The sequence below is a fragment of the Lepisosteus platostomus genome, chromosome 17 (genome assembly GCF_059453375.1).
Source record: "Lepisosteus platostomus isolate fLepPlt1 chromosome 17, fLepPlt1.hap1, whole genome shotgun sequence".
Lineage (NCBI taxonomy): Eukaryota > Metazoa > Chordata > Actinopteri > Semionotiformes > Lepisosteidae > Lepisosteus > Lepisosteus platostomus.
Window position 1 is genome coordinate 11,844,776 of NC_142627.1, and position 21,591 is coordinate 11,866,366.

The 21,591-nt window shown below is 37.5% G+C and overlaps 1 protein-coding gene across 2 annotated transcripts in view; it reads left to right on the forward strand.

The window, feature by feature from the left end:
• The window catches only part of macrod2 (mono-ADP ribosylhydrolase 2), a 597,178-nt gene that overhangs the window by 91,698 nt on the left and 483,889 nt on the right, over positions 1–21,591 (forward strand). The window lies entirely within an intron of this gene.

Sequence of the window (21,591 nt, forward strand, 5' to 3'; positions counted from 1 at the left end):
TTCAGTCTTGCACACCTGAGGCCTGCGCTCTTTGCTGCGCATGGTTTTACTCCACATACTGTAGTTGTTTCCTTTAACGTAAATGGACAAACAAAATCTTTAAAACTGTTTTTAGAGAAACTATTTGAGTATTTAGCTTCATTAGGAGTCATTTGAATTTGCCAATGCACAGCTCCAGTGATTTAATTGTACTATGTCCCTGGTGCCTGTCTTAAAAATGGAAATGGAAATTAAAGCTAGTGGTGTACAGCTAGCAGTCTCCTTTGTTCTGCAGGCAGTTTTGATTTCCACTGTATTACAGAAAACATCCTTCACTTTACCTTTGTCTTGTTCATGTTCAGCACATTGAAGGGGCTCATAACCATATTTCCGCAGAGGGCAAAAAGTAACAGCAGCAGAAAAACATGACCCTCTATATTACATGTGCTATGATCTTCCATTCAACTCTTTATTTTGCAAACTGTTTCTTTTAAAACTAGTCACCCCTCGCCAGTTCTGTCTCCCTGATGTATTTTGGTAATTGGTTCCTTATTAGCCTCATTCTTTTAATCTCCCATCCAGTGCCCTCCATCTATAAGGAATGGGGACCTCATAGGATTTACCCCCATAAAGCAAAAGCCTTGAACCACTAGATAAGAGCAGTTGTGTTCTCAGTTGTTCATTGAATACAACTGGTAACTGCATTAATAGATGTCACTGGAGAACGAGGTAGTTTCCTTTTTCGGGTTGTAGAGCTTTGCGTGTGAGTTTCTCATAGCCCCCCAGTGTGAAAACTGTACTTGTTGTTTACAATGGGAAAAAAAGCACAAATCAAGCTGGAAACAAAGCAACTTGTACTATAGATGTATGCTTGTTTTTTTTTAAATAAAATATAAGATCTTTCACTTCAATTTCTTTTCGGCTTCATCAGTAGGCACAGTTACTTTTCTAATTTGGGACTTTCACCTACAACGTTTTAAAATTACATACAATATTGGGTTGCATTTTTTCAGTTTTATGGAGAAAGTCTTCATAATTCACATGCTGTGAAATTCCATTTATCAACCAGAATTCATAGATTATTTTTTATTAAATTGTAAAAATAGGAGAACAATTTGTGGGAGCACAATACAAAACAAGTTTACGAAAATGTGCTTAAGCATGAGATTTCTGGTGAGAAAAGGTGTGAAATAAATGCAGTTAGACGGAATTTGAACACATTTCCTTCAGGGCACAGCCCCATTTCTGACCCTCCCAGCTTCCGTCTTCAAATTTAACAGTAGTTTGTCTGTCAGCGTGTCATGATTGACCTGTCCCCTCTTACAAAGAGGCTCAGTGGCCATTGAAAAAGACTGCAGTGTCCGGTTTCTGTTATCTTAAGATTGTGGAGGTCTGCTGCGGGGATCATCTGTTGTTTGTGGCTGGTTCTTGTCTTTCCCGAAGATGCAATTTATATTATCTGACCTATCTCAAAAGTGTTTTGACAACAGAGATGTCTTTGAAGACTTTAAATGAGTTTTTTTTTCTTTTGTGGTTGTACCAGGGGAAGGAGAGCATAGCTTTAGTTTATTAAAACACTTGATTTTGTTAAGTGTGAACATGAATCCCCCCCCCCCTCCTACTCCCCCACAAGCCTGTCACAGTGAAGATCATGTGGAAAACTGCATCTATGCCTCAGAATCTTAGACACTTAAAGCCATATTCTGGGAACAATTCAACCTTTGAATGCCTGCCAAAAGGGAAAAACTAAATGTTAGGTTAACCTCTTTGTATCCCTTTATCTTTCTGTTTCTAAATAATTAAGGTCAAATTTGAAGGAAATGTACCCTTGCGTTGTTAGCCTTACATAAGCTTGATGGCAAGATCCTTCCCATCATGTTATAAACCTTCACCCTGTGTTGGTAACAAGGAAACATGTTTGTAGTTGGTATTCTGAGACATCTGCCCACTGGGTTTATAACACAAAAACATTTAATTGACCAGAGACATCTCTCTCATTTCTTTATTTCTTGCAGGTTAGAATTGTGTGTGGAAAGAAGTGACAATACAGGTGAACGAGGAGCAGGACAGGCTTGTCTAGATACTGTGCTATCAGCTCTGAGTTACTCAAAGGAGAGGAAGACACATAGAAAATAGTCTGAAAGAGGCAGTGCGAAAAATGCAACACGGGAATATTACAGATGTTTCATGCTGAGAGAATGCTTCCTGTCCAGGGCCTCTAGAGAGACGGTGGTGCCAGTTGACTTAGAAATACATTTTTCTTTTTACCAGGAGTATATTTACTCCTTCTTCATTTGTTTTTTAACTGATTCATTAGCTCTAATAAGTTAATAGTGTTTCCATTATTATATTTCTATAACTTTTTATACATTTTATGCATATCTTGGTCTTGTGTATAGCCAGAAATGTAAGGCTTAATTCTGTGGGTGTTTTTTTAAATATTGCTCGATTTCAAAGTACAGTAGATTCTTTAAGAACACAAGACCTTGGGAGAGGTTACAAAAAAGAGGCGGCAATTTGGATGATCTGGCTCAACCTCTAGCTAGTAGGAAAAATCTGAAAATCTCATGTATTTCTTGGAAGAAGTCAAGGTATCAGGTTTTGCAACATGGCTGGGTAGTTTGTTTCTGACTCCCACAGCCCCTTGCATAATAAAATGCCTCCTGTTGTCAGTTTTAGAGGCACTTCCCTGCAGTTTGAATCTGGTTTGTGTTTGACGTTTGATTCTGAAGAAATACATTTGGTTAACTTTGCCGTTGATTTTGAGTGAATTTTAGAATGTATGGTAATGTATCTGGTTGACTTTTACTGGACTGAATATAGAGCAGCAATGTGTCGTTTTAAACCCATGTTGCAAAATTCCTCATGGTATCACCGAATCCAGTAAATTTTATGCTGCTGGCTACTCAGGCTCATGTGTTGAATTTCACACAGACCTTGTGAGTGTAGCGCAACTGGATAGAAGCCAACGTTGTATGTGCTTTGTTAGTCAGAGAGCATAAAGTAACATAAAGTGATGTGTGCTTTAAAGCAGCTATTTCATGTCTTGTGCAGGTCAACAGAGAGTTCTGTGACAGACACAATATGGTGATGGGCAATCATTTGTGAATCTTAACATCTTTAGTCCATCACCTGATGCTCCTCTTAATACAAATTCCATCTGTTGCCTGTTAACCCTTTTCAGGATTTAGGAGTTCCTTTGGGACTGTGCAGTTTGAGAATTAGTGAGTCTTCTCAAGGGATTTGCACAATAAAAAAAACATTGGGGTAGCCTGGGAACTCTGGTCGGGGTTATTTTTGTTGTCTGCTTGTGTGTTTATATAAGAGAAGCCACACAAATAGCTATGTCAGCTGTTTTTCCTTCTTGTTTTTTAGTCTGTTTATTTAGTTTAGGTTTGTCCTCTCTTGTCTCTCCTGACCACAGCAAAGGGGGCTTCCTTGTCAATTGTGAGGTACCCCATTGATTTAATCACACCTAGATCCTCTTCCCTGGGGCTGATGATCATGGAAACAAAGGCTGCTGATCAGATTAGATCAACATGCTCACTGAGTGGCCCAGAAAAGGGAAAAGGGTAGATCAGCATACAATGCCTTGATATTTCACTGTTCCCCCCCTCGTTACGTTTTTTTCTGTTAATTGATTTAGTGTTTCTATGCTAAATACTTTCACAGCTAGACCCAGGACTACTTTATTATCTTGGTGCCTGTTAATCATATTGTAGCATTTATCGTTTTCCCTATGGAGAGGATACTTGCTTTGGAAATTAAATGCAGAAAAGGCTTTTGTTAGAGAAAAGTGTTGTAATTATTCAAGGACTGATGATGGTATGCTAAACTGGGTATTCTTTTGGATGCACAAACAAGTCCCAAGTCTGTTGGACCTATTTTTATTTTAACATCAAAGGTTTGTCCCTTTATGTTTTTCCTGCAAAGAGAAATTAAGTTTTAATGAAATCAAACCAGCCCCCCAAAAATGAAGTATAACGTTTAACAGATTAATATTTGAAGAACAAAATTTGTCCCAATTGACATGACATGCAAGAACAAAACTGTTTTCGTGTTTAGGCTTAACAAAAAAAATGTTATAGGAGCAGTGTTTGGACACTATCGATGCTACATGGGTAATGATACCAATACTATAGCAGCAAGACTACTGAAGGGATTAAATGCTGATTACTGGGTTGGTTGTAACTAAAAAAATGTATATATTTTTAAATCTTTTTGAAATAGGCCTCCTAATTTATTTTTTGAAATACTACAATAATGAATTGAAATAATTACTACCATGTAACTAAATATATACTATACACTAAATTATGTTAACACAATGTATTGTGGAATTTTTTTTATAAATGATTGACACTGAGGATCTCTAGTTTGACAGCTGCATCCTGGTCTAAAAGATGCTACTACAAGAGGGTGGCATTCAATGAAGCAGAATGTTATTTCAGCTCTTAGAAGCTTAGAAAGGTTGGTCCTGGTTGTTTCTGGACCTCCATCGAAACCCAAGTTGCATTTGTGAGTGATGTTGATGGACTAGTAAGTGGCACAGTCCCCAGAAGTCATTTGGAGTTGTGGTTCCTGTGATGGCGGCAGGTGAAAAAGGGTGGTCTGAATTTGATTTTTTGGTTTAACAGAAGTCATATCTCAGCTTATAGAAATCCTATTGTTGCTGCCCTGCCTAAAAAATAGAGTTAATTAGCCAGTCTTTTTCCATAGGAACACTTTGCAGTATAGGATACACATTGACGAGAACAGAAGGGCAGTTAGACAGCAATCCTGAGGACCCTAATTTCCTGTATTGTAATTTTATTTCATCAAACAGGCCTTCAACAAAATAAGTTTGCATAAGAGGCTGCATTTTGATGAACAGTTAATTACTTGGTGTGGGAGTGTAAAATATTACTGTAGTCTGTTAGGTGCAGTTCTAAATCAGCTCTGGTGTGATGAAACCTGTAAGGCGTTAAGTCAATTGAGATTGTCCAAGCAACTTGAATTTGCTAACACATTGGCAGTCAGGCAGCCATAGGCAAGTTGCTGTGATAATGGTTTGAGTTGTGATGAAATGGCTGCTGTGTGGCCATTGTTGTATGCACAGAGTTGGCTGTTGCATGTTAGTGGTATATTCACTTGAATGATACCTACCGCTTTTGGAGCTGATTTGGCCAAACTGTTTTAAATCATAGGAGTTAATTTTAAAGACGTCTGTAGACAATTAGCTAAACATTCTGAGCGGGGGCAGTTTTGCGTGGTAAGTTTTCTCTCAAAATGTTTTATGACCCGTTTATCTTTCTTGGTTGTGTTCGATATCTTTTGCATGAGCTGAGAATGATGCCTGTCCTGTATATGTGTATGAATCAGTGCATTAAAGCAGAATGTTATTTCTTTTCCTAATGCTCATAACTCAATACCTTTTCCTAGAAATGGTCTTTGTTTTCACACACCCCTTTCTTGATTTTTATATAATCTGGTACTTTTGATGGCCTGTGCTTTTAGGAGGGTCTAGACTTCTCTAAAATTAGAGACATATGTGCCTTTAATTTAGGCCTTTCTTCATGCAGAAGGTGGCTTGTATGTATGTGTAACTGAATTTCTTCCACAAGCGTTCCGTGCTCCTTCTTGTTATTGCAGTTGTGCCAAATTAAGTTCTTACACAGTGCCCTACTTTCCAAATACTGAGTTTTAGTCTACAGAGAAAAAAAGCACGTTAAACAACAGTAAGTCCTGTCAAAAAGGAGAGAGTAAACTCTCTGGTTTTGCTGTCATTCAGGTTTAAGTGCTTTGCATTCTGAGGTGGCTGTGTGGTTTACTTATATAATCATGTCTGTGACGGGTTATTCCCTTTATCTGTGTTGGACTTGCCAAACAAAGGTCAACAGTGACACAATAAATAAACTGTAAATGGCATAATAAAAAGAAGACACTTGAAATCATGCATACTTAGTGTTGTGGTTAAGCAGTTATGTGAAGTTTATTGTATGTAGACAGTGGGGGGGGAACTTGTAGCTGTGAATCCCAAATGCTTCCTGCTTAGAAGGATTGCATGTTTTTGTCTCTGGTGCTGATACTGCAAAATGAACTGCTCCCGGCGGTTGCACCACATTTGACCATTCCTGGTATAACTTAGTTCCTTGGGGAATATGCAGAATGACCTCTGTTTTGACCTCTACCCTATCAGGCATCCTGGAACCTTTTTCGTCTTCTTCGTTGTCATCTTGTGAATTAATCTCCAGACTGGCTGAATGGAATTCATTCAGACTCTCCGGCCCATCTGACCTTCTAGTAAAGGTGTGCTGATTATATTCTGATGATGATTGGCACAGCCAGCAGAATGGCTGCCTATCTGTGTGTTTGTCTGGTAACTTTATATTTATTGTTGCTCACTTGCCGCAAGGAGAGGGAGAGATTCTTCTTTCCACTTTTATAAATACCTGATTTTCCATCATTTGTGTATAAACATTTGGAAAGAGGAAAATAATCAATGTGCTTTTGAAGGCCTCAGTGTGGGTACATTTGTAATCTTAAATGGAACTCTACTTTGTATGGTTTCTCTTAAACAGCAAATGTGTTTAGCGTGAATGAGTTCAAGCTTGGTTCAAATTGGGATAATACCGATTTGCTTTTTAAGAAATGTTTCCAGATGTGGAATTTTTGGTTTCAAGCAAAAATGGCTTTTGACAAAGACCTAGCGTGTCCAAAGAAACACTATAATATAATACACTAATAAAGAAACACTATAATATAAAGAATTAACTTTGGGGAAATAACCTGAATTTGTTAGGTATATTGGGATTAATATTTACAAGATGTTATTCCACGTGACTTTTTTTTTTTCATTATGCTTGCACTGGATTGTGTGTGAAAAATAGAATGTATGAATTATTCATTGGTATTGGTAGCTGTTTTTATTTTTCTTTGTTTGAATGTTCTAATGATTGGATGTAATATTTTTTCCTGCTACTGTGTGAAATCTTTAATGTATTTTTGTAGTGTAGCAAAATAAATATAAAACCTTGAATTACATGGGGATCTGTTTTCTTAAACTGCATTTGTTTCATGAAACAGCTGTTCAAGGTTAAGTATTTTGATTTGGATATTCTCATTTGTCTTTTCTTGCTTATGAAATTAAGTTGCATTCAAAAAAATCAAAGTCGGGCAGCTTAATTGGGATTAAAGTAGATTTCAATTATTTATATTTACTCTAAAACACTTTAAACGGGGTGAAGGGTACCTTCCTGTGCTTTAAGGAATTTCAGCTGCAGAAGGTGGTCCTCAACACAGGGTATCATATATTCCAGAATGCTTTTAAAGTTCGATTGCTCCTTTCTGGCAGAAAAAAGAAAAGTGATGACAGCTCAATGAAAGATACCACTCAGGCCTGTCATTTTGATCAAGCTCTGTTCATGAGTTTTGCTATGAAAAAGTTTCAGATGTCCACCCTATTATTATTGCATATTTGTCCCCTTTTAAAATAATATGTCACTAATATGCTGTCTCAAAAAATAGAATAGTGAATGAACAACCCTTGAGGAAATTTCCATTCTTTCTATTAAGGATGTAGGTTCAGGTATAGAAATTAAAAAGGGGACTATGCAGTTTCTGCAGCAGGGACATTTCCTGGCAAGATCTTTAAAATGTTTTATGGCTTTATTGACACAAGCGGTGGCACAGTCTGCACTCTTTATCCACTTCAAAAAGCTAATGTGATAGCCATTCACCACTAGAAGTTGGAGCAGAAAATCAACTCTCAGTTCATAAGAAACAAAGTTGTTGCAATTACTGTTTATCACTTTCCAAATGTACTATAACATCTGCCTAGACCTGACATGGAACATTTAATTTTATTGGTGAAGATAAATTAATAATGCACAGACAAGTCAAGAACTGGAAATAATGATATCTCGAAAATATTAGAATTAAAAGTGTAAAACTAATCTTTGGTTGTAATCTACTTTGTCCTTGAGGTCTTTTTTGTCACTCTCGCCCTTCAGTCTATGGACTCCTAACCTTTTTAGCTCTTTTCCAGTGAAGTCTCGAAGCTCCCCTGTGGTTTGGCCCAGCGTGTGCATTTAGAACTGCTCTGTACTCTTGATTTAAGGAGCCTTGGTAGCAAGCAGTTGACATCCCGTGAACTGGTTTTAATAGATCTGCTTCGGTGCTCTTTGGAAGCAGGGGCAAAAAAATAAACTTTTACTTCCCTTAAGCCCTGGGAGTCTTCACTGTGTTCACAGCTTTGGTGTGAAAATGCCGGTCATTTAAAATGTAAATTACCTTCAAGAAGTATCCATCATTTGAGACACCCATTTCCTTTGATGGAGTGGCAGCTGCTTAAGTGCTAAAGTATCAAACTCACGTCACTGGTACTGATCTCAAGGATGCCTTTTAGCTTGTTTAGAATTTATATACATTATATATTATGTGAAGTGTTTGTTTGCACTTTGGAGCTTTATAACTACAGTGAATGAGTTAAGATGGAGGACATTTAGGAATTCTGTTATTGTTATCTAATGAGATTTTTTTTTACCATGGAAATATTTCTGTTAAAAGGAGCTAAGCAAGCTGAACAAGTTTAAAGAAAAGCCTGTCAGTTTTTATTCTCCTCAACTGGTCATGTAATACAAGGTCTTTACATTGTTGTTGATATTATTGGTTGCTTGAGCCAAACTGCCATCTACTGAGATTTGAAGTCCTGATCCTCGCAGTCACCTTACAGATCTTATTTATTGTACTGCTCTAAAAGTTGTGTGTATTGGCTTGCTCTGGCCATCAAAAAGTTTTCCAGAAAAGTGAAAATTGTTGGTAGTGGTTCCACTTAACCTCTGGGGATTAGTGTGCATGCCTACTTTACAAAAGGGGGACAAAACTTCAGTATATTGGTTGTATGTTTCTAAACTCCATTGCACTTCTAAGGTGACTTCATTAGACTTAAAGAAAACAAAAACAGTTATACGTGGTGAGTTTCTGAGCTTAGATACACATTTCTGAGATGTTGAAACAACGGTATACACACCAATACATTCCCCCTCCACCTTCCTCTTTAAAAGATAAAGTAATGTACTATGTAAGGATAGTGGTTAGGTTTCTGGACTCAAGGTAATGGCCTCACAAGACTGCCGTTGTACCCCTGGGTCAGGTGCTCTACTAAATGCCCTGCTGTTTAAATAGGCCTCTGGGTTGTCATTATAAGTGCTTTGTTTCTTTTTCTCATTTGATTTACTTGGTAAAATAACAAAAATCATCTGAAAGCTGTTAATGAAGCATTAATTGAACACAGTTGTTCTGCATGTTCCATATCATTTGGGTTAAGAAGAAGAGAAAGCCATATTTCTTTTTTCGATGCTCCCTGGGGTTCTTTCTTTAAGCAGAAAAATGTGCTAGACTCTCTTAATTTGCCAGTGCCAATGATATGAAATTTTTGCAGAACCTTTTCTCAGTGGTGTTTTCCAAATTTCTCCTTGAAATTGTTTGTTCCATGTAGTCACTTCACTGTCTATTCATTTCATAAAGATGCACATTACAGATTACAGATTTGGTGTCCTATAGATCCTGGCAATCAGCTGTCTTACATGGTGAGTGAGGTAAATGTTACTGTGTGATCAATCACTTGACAATTTTTCTACAAATCTGGAATGATGTATTCCGACTGTTAAGTATAACCACAAGTGCTATAAGTGCCATTGTAAAGGGAATTTGAGAGGCAATTGTGCAGGGTATACTACCACCCTACACAGATTTGTTCTAGGCAAGTTCTTTGTTAAATTGTTAAATTGTGGAGGGCTTTGAACAGTTTGGGCTTCTAAAACATGCTGTTGGATCACACAGACAGGTGATTGCAGTGGAAGATCGTTACAATAGGAATTATTTTTATTCAGATGAAGTACATGTAGTTTATAACCACTATTCTTGGTATATGATAGTTAATATGAAATTTATTTCTGTTAATATGTACTTATTAATATATAGTATATATATATAGTAGAATGCAGTATAATATCAAAGTATTTGTCACTTCAGTAGGATTACACAACACCTAAATAAAAGTATTAAGACTTTATCCAGTCTTTCAATGGCTAATTTCGGATAATGCAATCATCGTTGCTCTTTAAATATGACAATTCTGAGGGCTGCTAACCATTCAAGGGCAATAGTGATTTGTTTACATAGATTGCTTGAGGTAAATGTGGCTTCCTGCCTATACAGTATATTGCTTACTGGTGGTATGAGGTGAAAAGGTGTATGCATTTATTTTAGCATAGCCCTGGTCCTTCGTTTGACAAAACGTGGCTACATCCTGGTGGCCTAAATTTAGGATGTCTCTTCGGCTGCCTTTATATTTTAGGAGGAATCACACTTAAGAAATGGCTGCCCAACGCCAGCTTAAAACTCAAGTGTGTATTGGGTCTAAGGCAGTCTTCCACAGGAAGCCATTCTGTACTTAATTGGTGGGATGCCGGGAGGTGTCTGTAATGAAATGACATTTTTTAGGTCTTGAGAGTTTGCACTCTGTTACATTCCCCTTAATTTGTTTGGCACCTCTTTTGTGCTTAATTGTAAGTGGGCCAACGCCTGATGAAAGACATGCAAGACTACACAGCACAGTCGTATGTGTGCCTGTTCTTGAGTGAACTGTGTGCCTGTGAGCCAGCAACATTTAGAAATGTTTCAACAGTGATGCTGTAGTCTGATCTGCTATTTACCCTTTAGACAACATTGACATTGAAAATGTAAAGAATACACAACCTAATGTTTATTTTCTAAATTTACATTTTAAGAAGAACTCTGTCACCCTTACTGTGACATCATTTTATGTGTAAACTTTAAATACACTCTGTGTGTATAGAACTATTTTACAGTTGTCTGTCCCAGTTATCATTTTTTGCCTTTTGCCATTGTTCGGTTCTAATCAGAGATTTCATTTTCATTTTTTCCCCCTTTGGCTATTTTTGGGTGTGAAAACAGCATTAGGGGACAGGGGGGTGCATTACAATAAAGATGAATCAGTTTTCATCAGATGGTTTTTTTTACATTTGTTGATGGATTGAAGTCCATTAATGTGAAGCTGTGGGAAAATGTTAGAACATTAAAGGTATAATGAAAGTAATGCTAGAAAGAATCAAACCAGGTATTCTTTTGGGATGTTGTCTACTAGTGTATATACACCTGCATGCTGCAGTGTTACTATAGTAAAATAAATGTTTAATAAAAAAGAAATTGATAAAACATAAAATTTCTCCATGTTATAATAGAGCCATTGTTTATGTACTTAATGGTATATTGCAACTGCTTAGCTATTCAGAAAATGAAGAGAAATAAAAAATCTGAACATCTTGTGAAAAGGATGCTCCCATTTGTATGAAAGATAACTGTTGTCCTACCTCATGATTCTCCAATAAATTAATTTGTTAAAGAAAAAAAACCTACTTTTGCACAAGGAAAAAAAAACTTCAATAACATTTGAAACAGGATTTTCAGACAAAACAACAATGTTGTTTTCCCCCACAAAATCTTTTGTTTCTGATGGCTTCATCGGTCCGTGGAATTCTAAATAAGAGATTCTTGAAGTTTGTTGTAGGGAATAGCTAAGTGTACTGTATTTTAACTTTGCAAAACTATTGCTGCCACTAATGCTACTACTGCTGGAACAAAGGTCTTGATGTTTATTTGTTTTTTATAGTGAGCCAGAGTATCAGCTGTATTAGTTTTTCACAGAACTTATTCTCCAGAAATGTTCAATAGCCGAGTTCTCTGAATAATACACGGAGACTTCCTCAATACTTGGTTTGTGTCAAGTTAACTCACAGGTGAGTGAACCTTGCCAGACCGTTTTTAAGTTATACAAAAGGTGCATGTGTTGTGTTTTTAATAATTATTGGAAGGAAGAAAGTCTAATATACACAAAATTTACAGCTTGCTTGCTTGCTTGTAGAAGCATTCCACATCACTTCAGCATACATGTTCCCTTCATGTAAATAGCATTTCCTAAGTCACATGACCGCATTCACACCAGATAACACTCTGTCCTTTGTTTTCATCACACAGGACACAAGTCTTCTTCCAGTCATTCAGCATTTTCTGACCCTTTGGAATGACCCAAAATAGCTCTGGCTGGGGCTTGAAAGGAGTCAGCAGCATTGCTGGGTCAAACATGATCGCCATGGCTACAATCTGAGATCAAAGGGTTAGAGTTCACAAAGTGTAATGATGTCAAACACATTTTTAAATGTTTCCAACACTCTTTTTGGCCGTGTACTAAGCAGCTGACCATAATTAAAATGACAAAAGCATAGACGACCCCCTCTGATAATTTGATTTGTTGGAGAGAGCTCTGAAAAGTTAGTGGTTTGCTGTCAGACATGAGTGTTTATCTTGGTGCGGAGGTGATGATGATCAGAACAGAGGTGGTTGGATCTGAAGTGGAAGAAAGCGTTTGTGAAATGGCAAAAAAAAGTACTAGTTGGTATAAGCCAAGCAAATAAATATTGTCCCACAGTTCACTTTTGTATTGTTTTGTGTGTTTTTGTTTGGAGAAAGCAGTGGACACTAAAACAGTAAGCGGCAATTGGTGTGCGTACTTGATCAAGGCGTTTGCAGAGTGCTCCTGAATTGCAATCAACAAAACCTACAGAAAAAAAGGCAGGAGAGGACGTGAGGTCAATGATTAGAGTTCACTTTTTTGTCAATTGCTTTTGAACCGCTTAGCTTCTGTATACTTGGAGTAAGTATTTGATAGACTTCATCTGGATCTAGCTCTGGTGCCAGATGAGGTGTTAGATATAGGAGAGATTACTTGTTTTAAACAGATTAACAGGCTGTTAGCAGTTAGTATGCAATTAGCAGGTGGTGTGGGATTCTTCAGGGTGAAGAGGCATGGAGGTTACAGAATTATGGTAAAAGATAAAAATACTTGTCTGACTAATAAACTGGTGCATCTTTTGGCAGGTGTTTGGTGAGTGTCCTATTTGTTTTTCAGCGAATACTTAAAAGTGAGTTTTGCAGCTTTTGTAAGGTCATGACTTCCATTGTAATGCATAAATGCCATCACCGTACACTAAATACACTGTGGAATTTGTTAATTTGACACTAAAAAAGTCACTTTTCAGTTAAACAATAACTTGGAACCTGCCACTAAGTACCTACTACTTAGTTCTTAAGTTAAACTGAAAACATAATGTTCCTCCTTAGCCCAGCCAAGATGGTAATGTGCTCTAAAAGCTGTTTGTTTACACAGACTTTACCAGGTGCTCCTCTGTTACAACATGACTGTGAAATACACTGTGCAGCTGGAATTGCTAATTTAGCTAAAGTGAGGGGAAAACAAATAAGAGATGAAGCACACGGCTCCTCAGGAAGCTGCAGTCTGAATATTTCAACTTCATCCGGCTTAAACCTGCAGCAGTAATGTGTTTTAAATCCATTGATTCCAGGCAGGTGATAGAATTTCAATATCCCTAAATTACACACATTCTGAACACTTCTATGGATCAGTAAACAGGCACTATAAAGTCTAAGCTGTCAAGTAAAGGATTTTGGTAGCAACTGTTTGTTGTAAGATTTGACAATAGGAGGTGGGGTGCCACCAGTAAAGTTAAAACGGACAAACGACCAATAATTAATTTCTTTTTATGTCCTTTGGCCTCATTATTGGGTTCTACGCTGCTTTGTTACTTGCAGGCCTTGTCTTTTGTTGTGTTTCGTCAGCCAATTGCAGACCTAGAGTTTGAACACTCGACTTATTAGTGAGCAATGAGCACTCGGCTGTTGAGGACAGAGCTTTAAAGTGGGTGGTTTGTTTAGTTTGGTTTGTACCTGTTATCCTTAAATTAAGCACCTTATTTCTTCACAAGGGATTGTTTGTTATAAGGGAAGAGATTAGTACTTTGATTCCCCTTTTATCTTGCAATACACAAATAACACAAGAGCTTGCAAGGATGATGGTGATGATATCAAGGGTGTGCATAAGTAATAATCTTATGCTGGAAGCCAGGACCAATCATGCTTGCAAGAGTGGGCTATTATCCAACTATTATCAAAGCATGGGTTGCAAATAAACTAATCATAGATACTGTTAAAGTATTGTAATGCTGAATAGTCTCAGCTATTCCATATTTATAAAAATATTAAAAAATAAAATTAAATATTAGGCTTAAATTGCTTAATGTTTTAGCCATTACACATCAGATTTAATGACATATCAGATACTTTGAAATCAAAGACTTTTTAATTTTTGGATCACTGGTTATTGTTACATCCACCTGATCTGGAACAGTCAACTGTGTGTTTTTCACATCTGAGCTCGCAGCTATGCTGTGTATGTACGTATACCAGTTTTATTTTCTTTAAAAAAGAATACATGAGATTAGTACAGAATGCAGTAGCAGCAATATACTGTTTATTAGAAGGGTAACAGCTGTAATCTTCAGCAGCTTTTAAACTGCAGCAATATGCAGTAGTGACAGTATTATGAGTTTAGTGCAAAAGCAGTGGGGTGTAAAGTGGGGGAAGGAGGATTAAGAGGTGATGTTCAGACATGTTATGGCTCAGAGAAAGAAATGTGTGTATAGTACGTACTTGTTTATATACATGTGTATGTATTGCACAGGAGAACATGAGGAAATGTTTGATGGCTCCTCCAACCTGACCACCTTCCAGCCACTTGTCTTTTAATACAATAATAATTCCTTGCACTTATATAGCTCTTTTCTAGACACTCCACTCAAAGCTCTTTACAGGTTATGGGGACTCCCCTCCACCACCACCAATGTGCAGCCCCACCTGGATGATGTAAGGGCAGCCATAGTGCACCTTACATAGTACACTCGCCGCGCATCAGCTATCGGTGTGGAGGAGAAACAGAGTGATGAAGCCAGTTCAGAAATGGGGATTATTAGGAGGCCATGACTGGTAAAGGAAATTTGGCCAGGACTGGTGCTGGTGCTCACCCAACGCGTCTCTGCTTGAGGAATCCCAAACGCGGTCAGCTCATGGCATGACCCAGCCTTGAACCTCCAACCTGTGGAAGTTCGGCTCAGTCCGGGGTGAGCATCCTCGCTGGTTCAGCCTCTCAGGAGGCATTCGGAGGGGTTTATTCAGACAAATAGATGGTAGCACCCACGTCCCTTTTTTTTACAGCGATGTCATTTTCACATGGGATTTTACTGGGTGCTCTGGTTTCCTCCCGTAGTCCAAAAGCATACTGGTAGGTTAATTGGCTTCTGAGACGTGTGTGTCTGTGTGTGTCTGTGTGTGTCTGTGTGTGTCTGTGTGTGTCTGTGTGTGTCTGTGTGTGTCTGTGTGTGTCTGTGTGTGTGTGCCCTGCTATGGACTGGCATTCCCATCTAAGGTATTTCCCACCTTGTGCCTGTTGCTTGCAGGGATAGGCTCTTGCTCCCCCGTGACCCTTTATTGGAAAAAAGAGGTTAGAAGAGGGATAATTCATTAATTAAATAGTTATTATTACATTATCAGAAGTAAGCTGCACGTTATGAAATGGAGAAAGGCACAATGACATGGTAAAAGCCTTTACTACCATGGTAAGACAGATGGTAGATGAACCCACAAAGACTTTAAGGTATGCAGTGTGTTATATGTGCAAGCACTGAATAATCAATGCACTTTGTCTAAATTGCTGTGCAGTGTAATACCTTCTTCGGTTTTCAGACCATGGCAGGCCACTAAGGACTTCCCTCAGCAAGCCGGGCCTGTTCATGGCAGTTTTCTAGTTCCTGAGGAAATGTTTTTCTGTTTTTTCTTATACTGATGATACTGTAGGAAAATGGTGATTTCTTCCTTCAGGTTTCTTAAAAAAAAAAACGAACCCCCCCACAACCAAAAAAAAATATTGAACCACATGCAGTTGTCCTCCATTTTTGTGTTGACACAGAAGTAAACAGTAAACAATAGAAAGTGTGTTACCATTGATAGTTTACCCTCTTTTTATTTTATTCACAAATAATTAGTGGAGGGTCAGAACATCTGTATTAATCTTTCCTCTGACCACTGTATGAACAATGAAACCTTTATATATATATATTTTTAGTATAAACTTAATGTTAGAGAGCTTAATATTAAAGTGTTCAGTCCTGAGCTAATAAAGTAACAAGAAAGCTAAACTAAAAGACATTTACATTACAATAAAAACAATTTCCATTTAATTTTGTTTTAACTGGTGCACTGTAGAGTTTTGTTCTAGAAAATCTTTTGTTTCTCAAGTCTTTTTAGGACATTTTCAGCAATGCATAAGAATTTCATTGTTTTATGTTTTTTAACACTTTTTGTTTGCAGCCCATGTGTGTTGCTTAAACATTATTAATGTTTTATGCCAAAGAAACACATTTTGGAGGGTTGGTTTTGTTGAGGAAATAAGAGACATGAGATTTACACTTCGCACTAGTCAACTGCTGTGGTGTGTTGATTCCCTTCTGCTCACCTATGTAATTTTGACTTCACGTTTTGTGGTTCTGAAAAGGGTATTTTTATTTTATTCAGTCGCTGCATGAAGCGGGCTGGTATACCTTAGCAGTCATACAGCTGGAACTAATTTTGAACCACTTGGTGCTGTAAATTTAAATTATATTGTCATCCTCCCCATTAATTTCAGTGCTGTAATATCTCACTTGTTAGATTTTCTAGTTCACAGTGAATGTATGTAATGCGCTAACGTGTTATAGACCCTGTGTTTTTACACCAGCATTGGAACATATATGACATGCTGGATTCACTGTACATCCTGTTTACTTTTTGTCCTTATTAGTTTTGCTGATAGTTTGCCTAAAAGCTAAATATAGATCATAAACATTCAAATCGACACCATGTTTGTATTACTGAATTCGCCTTTAGCTTTGGTTCACTTTAATCCTCATTGGAGTCACCCTCTTTGTCAGGTCAGAAACTGAATTTCAATCCTGTGATTATTTGCATGGTGCAATGCATTAGCGAGTATTAAACAAACATTCACTTTTGAAGTAGCAGGATCCAGCACAATCAATACTGCTTGAAAATATAGTTTCTCGGCCTGACCTCATTCCATCGTTTCTCAATTAAGTTATAATGTTCTTGCAATTTCATTTGCCAAGGTTTATTATGACGGTGCTTATTTTTAGCATATTCTGCTATATAACTTCTAAATTAACCTTCATAAGTTAGCCATCTGTTTAAACTGTATTTTCTACAAAAATAGTTATGCATTTTTACAATTGTAGTAACTGTGGAATACAGGGTAAACCACATTGTTTCCTGACAAAAAGGCGGATTAAAGGGGAACAGAAGTGACTTTTTTATCTCTTTGCTACAGACAGTGACTTTAGTCTCTCTGATCCAGGTTTTAATCCCCTTTCTCTATGCCGGCTTGTATTCACTCACCCTGCTGGTGTTTTCCATTCCCATTGAGGTCCGGTGTTGTGCATCATCATTAGTCAAATTGTGACCATGCCATCATAATGGGAACTGCCGCAGTGCTTTAAAAGCCCAAACAGTATTTGCATAGTGCAGTAGCCATTAGTCAGGATGCATCTGCCTTTGATAAAAGTGTTACCAGTAAGGCCTCTTAACGGGATTTGTAAGAATTTCGGACAAAACGACCACCACAATACATTAAAAACGTATTTAGTTTTTTTTTTCCTTCATTGCATGGATTATGACAAGACTGCACAGGGAAAAATGTCCTGTATATATTCACTTGTTGGCCAAGACTTTTTAGAACTAAACAGTGTTAAACGACAGACATCATATAGTTTTCAGAACGGATCTTTTACTCCTATACTGCTTTTACCCTCCGGATGGAAAATTGTTAACAAGGACATGACTGAAATCAGTTGTGGGCACAGGAGTGCCCCCTGCTTTCACCACATAGTCCATTTCTTCACTCAGCCTAATCACCCTAAAAACTTCTGGGCCTGTAGGTCAGCTGTGCCTAGGGGGAGCTGGCTGCACTGAATCACTCCTGACACGATGGAGAGTGTAAACTGCAGGTGGTTATCCCTTCTTTGCCCCTGGGAGCCCAGATGGCTGGTTCACATGGACTGTGCGTCTGCAGCCAAGGCCAGGAACTCTGCATGGCAAGGACATGAGCTCAAAACTGGCAAGACGCAGCCAATTGACTTAAGTGCGTATACATTTCTACTTATACATCTCTAACCTGTGGGAGTGTTACAAAAACATTAAAAAAGCATAACTGTTATAACTTTAATAAACTCTTACAACATTTGCTGTTTTTTTATCCTGTTGTTTTTGCAGTAGGCCTGGCAATGAAATGAAAGGTATTACCAATTGTAGTAAATGATAAACTGCTAGAGTAATGTGGTTTCCCTCCATTTGTGTATAAGTGTAAGCTTACTTAATAACTGTCTGATAACTGTTGATTCAAGAGGTAGCAATCTGGAGTAATTCCTGCACGCCATTATATCATATGCCTGAACTTCATTACAGTTAACTTAATATTAATAAGAGCTTTTGTAATTCAGTGGGTTCAATATACAGTATTTTCCAGAGCATGCAATGAAATATGTTCAATATAGTAACAAATTTTAAAACCTAGAAAGCACCAGAATAATGCAGTTTCCACCTATCTGTGTGTTAAGTTAAACCTACTCTTTAACACTTTTTCAATTTACCCTGTTCAAGAGGTAGCAATGTGCAGTAGTGGTTAGGACTCTGGACTTACAGTGTGAAAGTTGTGGGCTCAAATCCCAGCTGGGCCACTGCTCTTGTGCCCTTGAGCAAGGCACTTCACTTAGATTGTTCCAGTAAAATGCCCTGGCTTCTAAATGGGTACTCTCTTGGTTTTGACAGCAGGGTTACTGCCCTCTAGTTCCCTCTTAATTCAATTGGTGTAACACTTTCTCTCTTCTCCACCTGATATATTGTGTAGTGGGGCTGCTGGTAAACAGAGGAGCACCTGGTAAAGTCTGTGTAGTGGAGTTATCACTCCTCTCCTTTCACAGCAAATTTCATGGTAACCTTCGCTATCAGGCTGTTCAATAGAAAATATTACTGTGGCTGTCTTTTTCATAAACACATTTTGGTATTGTACGTTAAGAGTGTCTGATCCAACATGTTCTTTTAAAAATTAAAAAAAATAAATGCCTTTTTTTGACCTGTGTACAGGCGTCCCTTGGACTCCTAGGTATATGTGGATTTTACACACAGACTGAGCTCTGTCTGAAACTGACATGTCTGAATCAGTATTTCAATATATGAAAATGTGTTGTCATGACAGGTTGGGTTTTTATTTGCTCTCTGGCTGTAGTAATGTGCTTTGCAGCCTTTTCTCCCATAAATTTGCATCTTCACAGTAAGTGGTGTCATTTTGTGACATACTCAACAAAAGCACTTTGTCTTCCTTAAAGCAACAAACAAAAGAACTATCGTGAAAGAAGCTTAAAACATTTTTAATGTAAATAAGATTTAAAGCAATTTATTGTTTTTTTTTATTTTGTGTTTTTGCAGTGAGAAACCTTTTTAAACCTGACAGGAACAGAGCTTTTCAGTTGCATGTTGTGATTTGGAGTTGCTTCTAAGTAAGTGGAGGTGTATCTCCCACCTCCATATTGGTAGTCTCAGAGCGGTTTTGTTGTGAATTGGTCGTCCCTGTAACCGCCATTGTGCATCATTTTAGACTGCGTAAGGTTAATTTAAATTGGGAGCAAATAAGGAGTCACAAACATGGCCGATTGACAAGGTATGATACCATGCTTATACATGTTTCATTACAGAAAGCTGTCAAAACAGGAGCGGCTTTTTAAAGTATTTTTTAGAATAACACCTAGATCGGTGTGAAATAATAATAATAATAATAATAATAATAATAATAATAATAATAATAATAATTGCTTACACTTATATAGCGCTTTTCTGGACCCTCCACTCAAAGCGCTTTACAGGTAATGGGGACTCCCCTCCACCACCACCAATGTGCAGCATCCACCTGCACATTGGTGGTGGTGGTAGAAAAAAAGGTAAATGTCAGCATTAGCCATTTCACTGTTGGGTTCAGACATTTTACATGGAGGTTTTTTTTTAGCTGCAGTCCACAAGTCCCTCAAGCAGGCACAGACTTTGATGGGATAGAATAATAAAGAGGCACACTTGTAAATGAAACATTTGAATTAAATTAAAAACGAAATTTACATCCCAGTGCTTCAAGTATGTTGGACTACGCTTTGCTTGTTAATTCAATTGTTAAAATTCAAAAATACACTCTGCATTAAATACTTGAAAAAGTGAATTGAGGGAGGCAGATAGAATCAATGCATTTTTAACATGAAGTGCCTGCACACCATTAGATTATGTACCTGAACTTAATTGCCGTTACCTAAATACCAATAAGCACTTGTGTATTTCAGTGGGTGCCATTTGTTTTCCAGAGTACTTTGTGCAAAATGCAGGCTTTTTGGGTGCAGACCATTTAGTTATGGTAATTATAAAGTACTTTGGTCACTTCACTCCATTAACAGGCTCTGTAAATCATGGCCGTGTGATGATATACAGGTAGTTTTATATTTTTTGCCTTGGTCGGCTACATGCATTTTTATTGTTAAAATATAGCCATGAATCCTCCTCCTGTATATAGACAGCAGGACGTGGCTGTCAAATGTGTGACATACCACTGACTGTGGCATTACCTCCCCAGCCCCCTCTCAGCCTTGAGCCTTATGCTCAACTGGCTTCTTTCAGTGTGTGTTTACATAGATGGCAAACCAGCTGTGAATTTTTTTCATTTTTTTCATTTTTTTTTATCATTGTACACAAAGAGGTTGTCCCCGACTGCGTTTCTAATACGCTTGGGTATTGTGGTTTTTGTCTCATTTGCATATTGAAATATTGAAAACGGACAATCCTACATCCCCAGATGGGAAGAGTCTGAATACTGAAATTAGTCACATTAGCTGCCCAAGTTGCAGGGACTGTAGTATCTACACATTTTACAAGCAATTTAAAATTTATTATGGCTTACTGAGCATGTTCAGCAAATGACCTGTTTGCATTAATTTCCTTCATTAATAAGCAAAAACAAGTGCATCTTTGGTCGGTAAAGGATGTTTCTGTCTTGTGATTCGTCAGAATTCACAAATGGCCACTATATTATCATTATTCTGATATAGTACACAAAACAATTTCACTGTATTTTGCAAAATAAAGCACCAATGAAAACTATGTAAAAAAAAGGTCTTAATGCATTATCATCTGAAAAGTAATGTTATTCCACATGCTTATGGATTTTCAGTGGTGAGATTAAAAAACATTCCCTTCCTTAACCAGCATAAGAGAGGAGCTGCAGGGAATTGTAAAGCACTACAATTTATCATCAACTTTTAATGCATGTGCAATGGAGCCAATACACAGTTGCAGCTGCTTAAATTACTTTTTAGTTGAAATCACGGTGGTGTATTTCAAAGGTGTATACATTTTAATCAGAAGATGAAGTAAAGACAATATATATTATTTGCCTTCTTTCTTCAATTGATCAATAAATACATTGCTGTACATGGGGATACTGATATTTGGTTTTTACGATAAAATGACTGTGAAGGTAGCATGCTGAAGAACACAAAATATTATTGCTTAGCAAAAGCCAGACAGACATTTCTTATACAATAATAAAAAAATAGTGCAACT